At 49.6% G+C, this 13,729-nt stretch overlaps 1 long non-coding RNA gene across 1 annotated transcript; it reads right to left on the bottom strand.

Moving 5' to 3' along the window:
* Positions 1 to 205: 205 nt before the first annotated feature.
* Positions 206 to 12,383, bottom strand: LOC133754344 (uncharacterized). Its single transcript, XR_009865216.1, has 3 exons — positions 12,212 to 12,383; positions 7,848 to 8,036; positions 206 to 1,698 (listed from the first exon to the last, which is right to left on the bottom strand). It is a non-coding gene; the product is annotated as an uncharacterized LOC133754344 (long non-coding RNA).
* Positions 12,384 to 13,729: the final 1,346 nt, after the last annotated feature.

Here is a 13,729-nt window from a genome sequence, read left to right as displayed (position 1 = left end):
CAACTGGTCCTGCAGAGAATGGGTCTGAGGGCGACCTCGAGCCCCACGTTGGGCGCCAAATGTTGGACCTCTCAGTAGTAGAGATGCCCACTTGCTCGAGAGGACGCCCAAAAATCCAGACTCCAAACCAGTTGATGCAAAAAGCATGAGGTATTTATTGTACGTTTGCGCAAACGGGCCCCCCACCTCAGGCAGTGAGGAGCCCTGAGCGGCAGTTTCACACAGGTTATATAGGCAACGAATTAGCATATTCCTAACGCATGCATAGGATTGGTCAGTTCAGAGGGACCGTTAGCATATGGGAGAATGCTGGCGAAGAATGCTGGTGGAGAGTGCTGGTATAAAATGCAGAGGTGGCACGGGATTGGTTGGTTCGGAGGGACAATTAGCATACCGGAGAATGCTGAGGGAGAGTGCTAAGCGAGAGTGCTGAGGTGTTACAGGATTGGCCGGTCGCAGTGACATCATAAGTGTGCGCCTAGAGACCCTCCGAAGGGAGGGGCAGCTCTGCTCTGGGCGCGCCCAGAGGTTTCCTGGAGGGGAGGGGCAGTTCTGCTCTGGGCGTGCCTAGAGGTTCTCTGAAGGGGATTGACTTTTCCTTCCCAGAGAACGTCCTGCCCGCTAGACTCTGGGGAACATCTAACCTCTTAAGAAGCCCCTGATATTTGCCCAGGCCTAGTTTCTTGTCCCTCTCCCCCATAAGGGTCCTTCAAAAAGGGACTGTAGTAGTAAAATTACAGAATTTCTAATAAATAACCATTATTAGGAGCCATGGGATACAGTTAAAGCAGCGATCAGAAAAAATGTGATTGTCTTAACACCTTTATTGATAAAACCAATACAATCTTTAAAGAATGAGAACCACTTAAATTCTTAACTCAAAAACTAGAAAATGAACTTAAAAGTCATCTGAAAGAATTCACAAGGAGGAAGTAAATAAAAGCTGCAATTACTGATGCAGAGAGCTGAAAATGATGCATGGAATGATTACGTATTTGGGAAAAAATGAATAAATCTATAAAAGCCCCTCGGTAACGGGATCACAAGATAAGGGGGGAGCACGTGCTGAACCCAGCTCCACGGTGAGGGAGAGCAGGCAACATACTTACACACACAGAGAGGGGTCTTGCCAGACCAGTGGTGATCCTGCTGGCAGATGCACCGACATGCCAATGAGGTAGAAGCCAGCATTGCACTGGTACACTACGCTGCCCCCACCTCCCCCCTACCCCAGGCAACACAGGCTTCCAGGAGCAGGCCCAGCCCCTGAGCCCACCCTGCTGCGCACTTCCGGGGCTCAGGACTTGGGAGGTAGGTATGGGGCTGCCCATGGTTCTGCTTGGCCCCCGCCCCGGCGTGCACTGGCTTAGGAGGAGGGAGAAATGCCCAGGACAGAAACGGTTAAGCCCAGCTTTAAATATTCATGTCATTGCTTTAAAGGTGTGAACAAGGGGCTTCCAGGTCCTCTTAGACTGGCTGTTATGATGTAGATGTACCCACTTCCAGGAATCCCAGTTTCCCATGGCACCCCTCCCCCTTGGCCTTCCCTCCAAAAATGTCAGGATTTATTAATTTTAAGGTGAGGACATGAGTCTTGGGTGATGTGTGTTTCTCGTGCCATTTGGAATTTCTAGACTTCTTGAGCACCTTCAGGATGTAAGGTGTTTAAAAACTTGTTTTTCCCTCCGTCTTCAAAGTCTGGTAAAATAGAAATTTAAAGCGAAGTTAGTCCTTAGGCTCCTTCTCACCTTTGGAGGGAAGGAGAAGGATTAGAAGTAGGAAAAATCCGTGAGTTTTTGGTTTTTTTTTTTTTTTTTTTTCCTGGTAGGGGTGAGTGAGTGGCAGTGGATGGAGTCTGCTGGGTTTCGTTCCAGGGCTTTCCAAAGTGCTGTTAGGACTCTCAGATGGCTTCAGAATGCCAGTGTCTCCTGGGCAGATTGGTTTCTTGGAGTGGCTGTTGGAGGGTGGACAGTGAGACAGAGAAAAACAGAGAAAGGTCTTCCTTTTCCGTTGGTTCAGCCCCCAAAGGCCAGCACACCACACTGATCTGAAGCCAGGAGCCAGGTGCTTCTCCTGGTCTCCCATGCGGGTGCAGGGCCCAAGCACTTGGGCCATCCTCCACTGCACTCCTGGGCCACAGCAGAGAGCTGGACAGGAAGAGGAGCGACCAGGACAGAATCTGGCACCCTGACCTGGATTAGAATCCCGTGTGCCGGCACCGCAGGATTGAGCCACGGCACCGGCCGGAGGGTCTGCTCTTAGTACAGTGGTTGGTGTCCCACTGAAGTCTTTGCTCATCCGAAGCATGTTTTGGTAAGGGCAGTTTGGATAACTGCCCACACTAGGGCTTTGTGAAATTTCTTTTAAATGAGCCATGTGCTTCCCAGGGGATGGGAAACTCTATAAATGGAAATTATGTTCTTAATCATAAACTTTATAGGGGCAACTGACACTAAAATTCGGCATGTCTGTAATTCTATGCCCAATAAAGTTAGCAATCGAAAGGTCTGAGAGCACATATGCGGTTCTGTTTGTTTTCTGGTTTGGGGTTTTTTTGTTTGTTTTTTGCTTTAGCCCCCAAGGCTTCCAACCTAGCAGGGCTTCTTGCAGTTACTAACATGGTACCTAATGCCATAAACGCTAGTAATTTGGTATGGTTTACTTTATCGTTTGCATTTTTGCACTGAAGTCATGGTGAGCAGTGGCTTATTTTGTCAGTGATGTGTGTTCAAGTTGGGTGGGATGTTCGCTCTCTAGGAAACAGCTCTGCCTTATAACCTCCAGAAGTCTCCCATTGCTCTCTTAAACTTGAACATGACTTTGTTAAACAGCCATTCTGTTCAAGTTGTGTGCTGTAGGGGGAAGACTTACTGGTTCTGGATTGTGCTGTATACTTGTGGTTTGGAAGGGACAGTATGCTTTTCTAGAGAATTAGGATTTGGCATAGCATCAGGAGGAATTTCATCAAGGGCATTTGCCTGAATGTCCTTTTTCTGCCAAGTGCTTATTGGGCTCTCTCTGTGCAAGAGAGCAAAAGATAGGAAAGTTTTTTCATGGAAAGGCACATCAGCCAGGGTACTTTCCAACCCACGTGCTTGCAGGTTGACAGATGAAATGATCTTATAACTTATTTTAAAGTTCGGGGTGGCGTCGTCTCGTGAGCCTGCAGGCACACACTTCACAGTTCAGAGGCGGTCTTCCGTGCTGGCCCTGGTGGCCACAGTTACAAGCGCTGTGCAGATGTCAGGTCTTTTCCCACAGTTGTCTGTGATGCTAGAGTCTCTTTCAGACCCGTGATGCAGCGGGTTAACGCCCAGGCCTGAGGTGCAGGCATCCCAAATGGATGCTGGTTCCAGCTGCTCCACTTCTGATCCAGCTCTCTGCTATGGCCTGGGAAATCAGTAGAAGATGGCCTAAGGCCTTGGGCCCCTGCACCCGCATGGGAGACCCAGAAGAAGCTCCTGGCTCCTGGCTTCGGATCGGCGCAGCTCCAGCCATTGCAGCCAATTGGGGAGGGGACCTTCGGATGGAAGACCTCTCTTTCTCTCTGCCTTTCTTCTCTCTGTGTAACTCTGACTCTAAACTAAAAAATAAATAAATCTTTAAAAAAGAGAAAAAAAAAACCTCTCCCAGAGCTGGGAGACAGACACATAGATCTTCAGACTGAAAGGGAGCAAAAGGGATGTAAAGGGAACCATTCTTGGATACATTGTCATGGAATTTCAGAAGTCCAAAGACAGGTGCAAACAATCCCAAACAAACTCACAGGTTCTGAGAGAGGGAAGAAGGGAGGGAGGGAGGGGGAGGGAGGGAGGGAGGGAGACAGAGAGACAGAGAGAGAATGAATATGACATAACCATGAAGGAATGAGAATCAGAATGGCATCAGACTTCTCAGCAGCAACACCGGACCTTCAACGGTAACGGAACACAGCCTTTAAACTCCTGAAGGAAATGGTTTTTAGTCTAGAATTTTTCCTATTCACAAGCAAGTGTGAAGACTAAAATAAAGATATTTTCAGACAGAGAAAAACTCAGAAGATGTACTTGTCATCAACCCTCTCTGAGGAACTCGTGTGTGTGTGTGTGTGTGTGTTTCATCAAAGAAGGAGGAACTGAGACTTTGAGATGCAATGACTTTGAACAGCCCTTGTCTGGACTCTTGAGGAACAGTTTTTGTTGTTGTTTTCACACTATTTGTTGAACTCTATTTAGTGTAGAGTTAATCATTGTGTATACAGTTAATTGAAAATAGATTTTAGTAAAAAAAATAAGAATGGGAATAGGAGAGGGAGGAGGAAGAGGGTGGGAGTGTGGGTAGGAATAATTACTATGTTACTAAAGTTGTACTTATGAAATGCATGGGGGGCCGGCTGGCACTTTGGCACAGCAGGTTAAACAGCCTTGGCCTGCAGTTTTGGCGTCCCATATGGACACCCCTGCACCTGTGTGGGAAACCTGGAGGAAGCTCCTGGCTCCTGGCTTCAGATCAGCACAGCTCCAACCACTGCAGCCCAATTGGGGAGTGACCCAGTGGATGGACAATCTCTCTCTCTCTCCCCCTCCCTCCCTCCCTCCCTCCCCCTCTCCTTTCTCTGTGTAACTCTTTCAAATGAATAAATAAATCTTTAAAAAAAGAATGAAAAGCATGAAGTTTGTAATCCTTAAATAAAAGGTTTCTGGGAGGGGAAAAGGAAGAATCCAAGAAAGGGCAATATATTGCATATTAAATAATAGTACTAAATTAGGAGTATAATGAAATCTCAAGGTGACAGCTCTGGAGAGAGATCTGCAGAGTAGATCTTATGGGTCCTTGAAAGAAATAAACAGTGGCTGGCGCCGTGGCTCACTAGGCTAATCCTCTGCCTGAGGCGCCGGCACACCGGGTTCTAGTTCCGCTTGCCCCTCTTCCAGGACAGCTCTCTGCTGTGGCCCGGGAGTGCAGTGCAGGATGGCCCTGTAAGGGAGGCTGAATCTGGAGAGGCCTAGAGGAAACTTCCTTATCCTCCCTTGAATTTGAAAAGCTGTCTTTAAGTTTCAAATCCCTGGTGGCAAACACCCCAGCCCCAGGATGCTTCTGCCTATTGATCATTAAGGTGGTATAATAGGAGTGGCTAAGACCCTTTTGCATCACATCACCCCACCTCTTGCCCGCTTCAGCTCTGTACCATACACACACACAGACACACACACACACACACACACACACACACCCTTCCCGGGGGTTGGGGAAGGCTGAGTGGTGGGTGGCGCACTTCCCCTCCTCAGCTAAGGGAAGCTGCGGGCAGCCTGCCTAATTCTGGCGGTGACGGTGATGAGGAAGAGTCACCGCAGGCCCAAGTGCTTGGGCCCTGCACCCCATGGGGGACCAGGAGAAACACCTGGCTCCTGGCTTCAGATCAGCGCACTGCGCTGGCCATAGCACGCTGGCAGCACTGGCCATTGGAGGGTGAATCAACGGCAAAGAAGACCTTTCTCTCTGTCTCTCTCTCACTGTCCACTCTACCTGTCCAAAAAAAGGAAGGAAGGAAGGAAGGAAGGAAGGAAGGAAGGAAGGAAGGAAGGAAGGAAGGAAGGAGTCCCCAGCCATTGCCTTTGGATGGTTTAGAAGCTACATCTTCCAAGTGCCCCCCTACTACCCCATATCCCCACTCGCCATGCCAACTGGTTAAAATCTTAGACTTCCTTCACTCACAGCCAGAATGAGTTCAAACAGAGGAAAGTCCCACTGATAAGGACAAACAACGGTGCTTGAATCAACTAGAATTTCCAGAACCAAGAAGAGGCATCAGGCTGGGGTCCCATTATGCTACACGATAGAGCAGGGGCTGGGACATCAAGACGAAGTACAGATTCAAAGGCCGCACCTGACACCGAAAGACAGGCCACAGAACAATAAGGGAATAGGGGAGCACCTGTACCTGGGAATCCCCTAAGGCCCACCCGCCAAGACGTTGAGCTTCCTCAGCAATACTAGATCATCCAACTGTCACATCACCTCACCTAGCTGCCCTGCTTCCAGAACCCTCACAAGTAGATATTTAGATCCTCCCTGATGTGTAGCATGGGGAGTCAAAGCAGGTGAAGCAGGTGCTTCTCCTGGCTTGGCCTGGCCCTGCCCTTGTGCATAACTGAGCAGAGAGAGATAACTTCCCAGTCTGAGACTAGGAGGGACACATCCTGGGGGTTGGGAAGAGAGGACACAAGCCCAAAGCATTTGAAACCTGTGGTCTGAGAGAAAGACAGACAGATACTATGCTGAGAGAATGGGGCTGGGGGAAGGAGAGAAGAGAGGAAGCACAGAATCTCTAATGGAGAGAAGGAAGCCATCATTTGGAAAAGTCACAGAGAACTGGGAGAAGGCCAGGCTTTTCCTGACCCTGAGTTAACATGGGAAATGGTTGGGGTTGGGGGAGGTTCACACACTGCACTTGACAGGGCTGCAGTCTCCATGGAGCCTCCTGGATTACAAGCGAGGGTGTGCGCGGTTGGCCATGGAACTAGCATTCCAGAGAACGCAGAAGGCGTTGGAGGAGGTGCAGAGTGGGATTGGGAGAAGACAGAGCAGTACTGGGGCAAGTGGGCAGGAGCCCAGGTGGGCTGCATTTGGGTGATGATGTATGATAACAGACTAGAGGCTTGGTAGTTCCAACCGGAGCTCTGGAAAGCACAGATGCAGTTAAGAGATGCAGACCCGGGAGCCAATGACAGCTGCCCTGTGTGGACAGATGGTCAGTTCTCTGGGACCTTTACTTAGGGCTTAGACTAGAATATGAATAACAGTTTTCCTCGACTGAGAAAATGCAGGCACAGATGAGAAGATTGTGAGGATCAGAGCTGGCAGGTGCTGTTAACAGCCCTTCACTATGCTGGGCAGCAAAGGAAGTCACACCAAACAGCAAAGCAATGTCCTGTCATTGTCCATGCAGTGGGCAAAGTTGTTTTCTCCTTTTTTTTAATGCGGTACTGAATGTGGGGACTGTGAGAAAAATGACAGCTTTTACCTGCTGCTGGTGGACATTTAAATGAAAACTTTCTTCAGGGCAATAACAATCAAGTGGAAAATTTAGCATCAGTTATGATTCAGCAAGGTCACTGGTGGGGATTTATTTTAAGGAAATAAGTATGGATGTTCATAAAGACAGGTTTACAGAAATCTAAATGACCAAGAAAGGGATGAGACTTGAATAAATGAGTTTTCCCACAATGCTATGCACCACTGGAAAACACAGATAAGGAAGTGCATTTAGTGATATACAAGGAGTTAATGAGATATTAAGGATTTTATACATTCAGGATCCTATTTTTGTGATCAATATATTCAAGAACAAAGAAAATGTGCAAATGCTAATAGTGTTACAATCAAGTGATAGGATTATAGGTCAACTTTTCACTTTTTTTTCATTATATAATTTTTTCCCAGAATGTGTAATAAATTATAAAAAGCAATGCATGCAAACTGCCTGGTGCATTTCCAGTGTTTGATCAGTGCACTTGCTTTGGGAGCCCACGCCCAAACACCCCATCTCTGGGAGCCCTCTTGGGTTGTCCAGCAGGAGGCTGGGTCCTGCTTACCTTGGGCCTCCCAACACCCAGCTTATACCTCTTGAAACAGAGCTTCCGCACTCTGTCACCTGGCATTTCTGCGCTCACATACCCATCTCCCCCCTGCCCTGAATACAGAGACTACCGTGCATATGCCATCCTCAGGGCTGGAGATATGATGGAGCCTCAGAAATGACCCACGGAGAAACCCACATTTGGCAATGACTTGTCCTGAAACAAGCCTAAGATGTGAGTTGGATCTGAGCCATGGTGTGGACACCCTACTTCCTGCCTGCTCCTCACCTTGGCAGAGAGGAATGGCTTCGCTCCACAGGTGGTAGCGCTGGGGGGTGCCAGGTGCAAATGGCCATGCTGTGTCCCACCACGCGGTAGCCAGCGTTGCAACTGAAATGGATGGAGCCGCCTAGTGTGGTGCTCATCTGGACCAGGATGAAGCCGGGCAGAGGGGCCTGAGGCAGGCTGCCTTAAGGGCTGAACACAAGACAGGGCACAGGAAATTGGGTTCTGCCAGGGGGACATGGTCTTTCATGCCTGCCCCTGCCCCTTTCTCCTCTCCCCATCTCCTGTCTTCTCGCTGCCAGGTCCTCTGCTACAGGGGAAGGTGTGAGTCATTTAGACAAGCCAAAACACCACAACACAACACAACACATCACAACACAGGAAGATGAAAAACAGTCCATGAAGCACTCGGTCCCCACTGTGGTCTGAAGGCAGAACTGGTTGTAGGGCCAGGCTCAGCTCTCAAATCCCTGCAGCTCCCAGACCTGGAGAGCCACACCTCATAGTGCTGGTTCTGGAAAAGTGTGACTGCCACAGCATCCCCTTTCTGACCTCCCCAGCTCTGTGGCTTAGGATGAACCCGTGAGGCTTGTGCAGCTCTGGGTTCCTTGGCTGGACATTGGGACTGTACCTACCTCACAGGGTTTTGTGCTTGTCAATCGCCAGCACAGCAGAGGTCAGGACACACAGAGCTCAGCAAAGGCCATCCTCCTGCTGTCTGCTCTTAGGGAATGGGACCAGGCAGACCTGGGCCACCCTAGACCATGAACTTCCCTGCAGGGCTAGGGTCATGGCCTCAGTGTAGATCATTCATTGGTTCAACACATCGATCTCAAGTTTGTTATGTGTCAGGTACTGTTCTCAGTGCTGGGGACAGCACCATAAAAACAGCAAGGGAAAACCCAGCCCGGAGATCTGGCATTACCAACCCTGCCAGGGCTCTGGTGGGGGGGAGTACGTGAGTCTGGGAAGAGGATAACCAAAGGACCACTCTGCCTTTTGCTTGTCCCTGGGGTCCTTGCCTGGGTTTCCTAAGCACATAGGGTCAAGGTGGGACTGGGGTGCCAGGGCCTTCACAGCCTCTCCACAGCAAAGGCCTCTGCTACCAAATTTGGTGTTTTATTTTTGTTTATATATTTAAAATATCTATTTATTTTCACTTTATTTGAAAAGTGGAGACAGAGAGAGAGAGAGGAAGGGAGAGAGAGAGAGAGAGAGACAGAGAGAGAGAGAGAGAGAGAATATGAATGATGGAGAAAGATCTTCCATTTGCTGGTTCATTTTCCAAATGCTCACAGCAGCCAGGCTCGCCAGGGCAAAGCCAGGAACCAGGGACGTCATCTGTTCTACATGGGTGAAGGGACTCAAGAACTTGAGTCATAATTTGTTGGCTCCCATGGTGTGCATTAAGCAGGAAACTGGACTGGAAGCAAGGAGCCAGGACTCAAACCAGGCACTTAGACATGGGTGTCTCAAGTGGTGTCTTAATTTCTGTGCCAAATGCCTGAACTTTTTTAATTAAAAGGTATACTTATTTGAGAAAAAGAGAAGAGAAGGATGGAGGGATGGATGGATGGAGGGAGGGAGGGAGGGAGGGAGGAGGTGGAGGAGGTGGAGGAGGAAGAGAGAAAAAGAGAAAGAGAGAAAGAAACAGAGCTCCCATCTGCTGGTTCACTCCCCTAAAGCCTGAAAAAGCTGGGGTTGGGCCAGGCCAAAGTCAGGAGCGGGAAACTCAATCTAAACGTTCCACATGAGTGGCAGGAACTCAACTAGAGCCATCACGGCTGCCCAGGATCCACAGAGAAAAGAAGCTGGAATTGGGAGCTGGAGTTGAGGATTGAACCCAGACATTTATATAGAACACAGGCATTAAACCACCAGGACAAACATCAGCCCCAACTTGGGTGTCTTAAATTCCTCCGTTCCACACCAGATGTGTGTCCTTCTGTCTCATGTACTATGTATACTGTATCTATGTGCCCATCTCACTCAGGAACAAGAATCTCAGTTATAAGATATGCTTGGTCAGGGGCTGGCACTGTGGCGTAGTAGGCTAAGCCTCCACCTGTGGCACCAGCATCCCATATGGGTGCCTGTTCTAGTCCCAGCTGCTCCTCTTCCAATCCAGCTCTCTGCTATGGCCTGGGAAAGCAGTAGAAGATGGCCCAAGTGCTTGGGCCCTTGCACCCACGTGGGAGGCTAGGAAGAAGCTCCTGGATCCTGGCTTCAGATGGGCGCAGCCCTGGGATGTCTGAACTAGCAGACAGAGAAACTTTCTGTCTCTCCCTCTGTCTGTAACTCTGCCTCTCAAATAAATAAATAAAATCTTTAAAAAAAAGTACACTTGGTCTTCATGCTAGATGCATAGCTACTTACACAAGTCCACTGTGTTCTGATTCTTAAGTACTACTTGGTGTTCAATGTCATCAATCCTCTTTCTACATAGCAGGCATCCTGTAACTACAACTGACTCATGACTCCTAAACATATCAGTCTTTGGATATCATGGAGAGGGCAAATCCTCAGAAGATTTCAGGTCTGATTTTAGCAACCAGCCTCGTGAAATGCACTGAGCTGCTACCCAAGGGCTAGCACTGTGAGGCAGCAGGTTAAGCTGCTGCCTGTGATGCCAGCATCCCATATGAGTGCCAGTTTGAAACCTGACTGTTCCTCTTCCAATCCAGCTCCCTGTTAACTCACCTGGGAAGGAAGTGGACAGCAGAAGATGGTCCAGGTGCCTGGGCCTCTGCCATCCATGTGGAGGATCTGGATGGAGTTCCTGGCTCCTGGCTTGAACCTGGCCTAGCTCTAGCTGTCAAGGCCATTTGGAGAGTGAACCAGAGCATGGAAGATCTTGTCTTCTCTCTGTGTTCCCCTCTCTCTCCATGTCACTCTGCCTTTCCAATAACAAATAAATATTTAAAACAAAAGTAGGTGGGAAAGGAAACCCAAAGGTAAGCTTATTCTGGAGCCCCAAATTCTGAAATCCATGCATTTCAGGGGTCTTTGAAAAGTTCATGGAAATTGCATTTTTATATATGTGTGTATACACACACACACACACACACAAAACCATGCATATATTTCACAATTTTTATGCCAAAATAAGCTTATCTTTTAATCACATTTTCCACAAACTTTTAAAAGTACCCTTGTATTTCTCTTTTGCATGCATTCATCCTGGGTTCCCCCTGGAAGGCACTTTAAGGTTCCTTTTTCTCTATGAGGGAACTGAAGTCTGAAGTAACACCACCCTCATCTATTAATCCTCTTGGGCTGTTAGTGACAAGGCTGGTCACTGGCTCTAGGGCACCAGTTGGGAGGGCAGCCCGGGCCTTCTCTGCCTGCATCAGAGAAAGGAGCACCCAGGTGGCTTGACAGAAAGGCCTGGACTCTCAGGCAGAACAGGTCCCTCTCCTCCCAGGCTCCCCTCAGCATCATCTGCTGGCTCTGCCCTGGGAGCCACACGCAGGATTCTTTCCACCTACTCAGATGGGCCTCTGAGTTTGAGCCAGCCTTGCAAGCAGGGGGCCCCATGAGAAGAGGTGGACTAAGAAAAGGGGCATCTTGGGCAGGTTATAATTTTTTTAAAGATTTATTTATTTATTTGGAAGGCAGGGTGGCAGGGAGAGAGAGGGAGCAAGACACACACACAGCGATCTTCAATCCACTGATTCACTCCCCATATGGCTGCAATACCTAGGGTTGGACCAGACTGAAGCCTGGAGCAAGGAACTCTATCCAGGTCTCCCCCATGGGTGGCAGGGGCTCAAATACTTGGGCCATGTTCCACTGCTTTCTCAGGTACATTAGCAGGGAGCTGCATTGGAAACAGAGCAGCTGGGAACTCATCTTGGCAATCTGATATGGGATGCTGGTATTTGCAAGTGACGACTTAGCCTGCTGTATCACATGCTGGCTCTGAAGTTATAACCTGACATCCCTTCTGATCAACATTCTTGAAAAGTTTGTCCAGTGGGCTGGAGCTGTGGCATGATTGGTAAAGTTGCCATCTGCAGTACTGCCATCCCATATGACTGCTGGTTCAAGTCCAGCTGCTCTACTTCCAATCCAGCTCCCTGCTAATGCATCAGAGGGAAAGCATCAGAGGATGGCTTAAGTACTAAGGTCCCTGCATCCACATGGGAGATCTGGAGGAAGCTCCTGGCTCCTGGCTTCTGCCTGTCCCAGCCCTGGGCAGTTGTGGTAACTTGGGGAATGAACCAGCAGATGGAAAATCTGTCTATCTCTTTCTCTCTCTCTCTCTCTACTTCTGCCTTTCAAATAAATAAATACATCTTTAAAAAATTAGTCCAGTATTTGTTTGCTCCTTTCTCACGGGCTGGCCGCATGGCTCCTGGCCTTACCAGATGGCGATGAAGTCTCCAGAAGGCTGTCTGCAGCAGGCTGAGGTTGAGCAGGACGCCATGACTGATGGGCACGGGGATCAGCCAGATGCAGTCCTGGGAGCTAGCGTAGGCTGGGGGGTATCCAGGGGAGTACACAGTAGCACTGAAGAAGGTGATGTTCCTGCCTCAGGGAACTGAGGAGAGGGAGCACAGCACGCACTGAGTGCCCAGAGTGCGCTGGATCTTCTCACACAAAGCCCCCTGCTGGGGAGGTGGGGAGTCCTCACCTGACAGGTGTCTTGTGGGCCTGCCCCTCCCTCCACCTCCCTCTCTCTCTGTCATGGAAGAGACCTAAGAAGGAAGCACCCAGCTCAAGCTTTCCAGGATGGGAACCAGCAGATGTCAGGGCCAAGACTGCAGTACTAGGAAGAGATTTTGGAAAGGAAAATTTCTCTTTGATCTGCTCTTTCTTGGGTGGATTTGACCTTGAGCTGAAGGTTTCTGTGGCGAGGTGACAGGGCCAAATTAGAGCAGAGCCATCTATTCACCTGATGATGCCCACAAGTGCTTCAGTCTCTCTCAGCTTCTGTTTCCTCACCTGGAAAATGAGCCCAAGAGGACTGTGGTGGCCATGAGGTGAGGGACGCTCACAGAATGCCCAGCCCTGCACCTGCCACATAGACACAGCTGCCTCTCCTTATCTTCCTGCTCCCCTAAGGCAACACCCACTTTGTGGCTCACTCTGATGGAGCTTTAGGCAAGGGGATGCAGAGGCCTTGAAAGCCCCATGGTGTTGGGACACAGTCACCAGGGAGAGGATAAGCAGGGATGCTGGGAAAGAAAACCCCCAAGTTCCTTGGTCCAGAGTCAGGAGCGCCTTTGGCTGATGGGAGCGTGAAGCAGACACCCAGGGCGGGGTAGATGGGACGGAGCAGAAAGAACCCCAGCTGCCTCCATGCAAAATGCAGAGGACAGGGTTCCTAGGTGTGGTGCCATGGACCTGCCTCCCCCATCTCTCTCTCTCACACACACACACATACTGAGTATCCACACGGGGCCAGGCACGGCCTGGAGAGACAGTGGGGAGCAGGAGGCTTTGGTTTTTCCCATGGCACTCACAGCTCACTGCCAACCAGCCATGCACCCAGCAGCAGTACAATGCAAAGTGAGCCAGGTCATTGGTGTGCAATGGCCCAGGGCTTCTGGAGGGGCTCTCCTCTGTGTGAGGGTAGAGAAGAGTCCCTGGAATGCTCATATCTAGACACAGCCCCGAGGGATGGCAAGGACCCAAGAGGGCAAGGTAGCAGAGTGGGTTTTTAATAAGAGGAAGGAGAAGCAGGTGCCAAGAACCAGAGGCAAGATGCCCTGGTGTACTAGGGAAATGGAGGGCATCTCAGCTTAGGTAGGGCACAGGGTCTGTGAGAGCAGACATGAGAGGTAGGTAGGTACCAGGTCCTGAGACACACAGTGTGCTGTCCCAAGGGTCTAGAATTTACTCCAAGCAGTAAGGGGCTGCCTTGGCTGACCTCTGAGTGG

The sequence above is a fragment of the Lepus europaeus genome (genome assembly GCF_033115175.1).
Source record: "Lepus europaeus isolate LE1 chromosome 21 unlocalized genomic scaffold, mLepTim1.pri SUPER_21_unloc_5, whole genome shotgun sequence".
In the NCBI taxonomy this organism is placed as follows: domain Eukaryota; kingdom Metazoa; phylum Chordata; class Mammalia; order Lagomorpha; family Leporidae; genus Lepus; species Lepus europaeus.
Note: the sequence above shows the minus strand (reverse complement) of the source record. Positions and strands in the feature narration are given on the sequence as shown.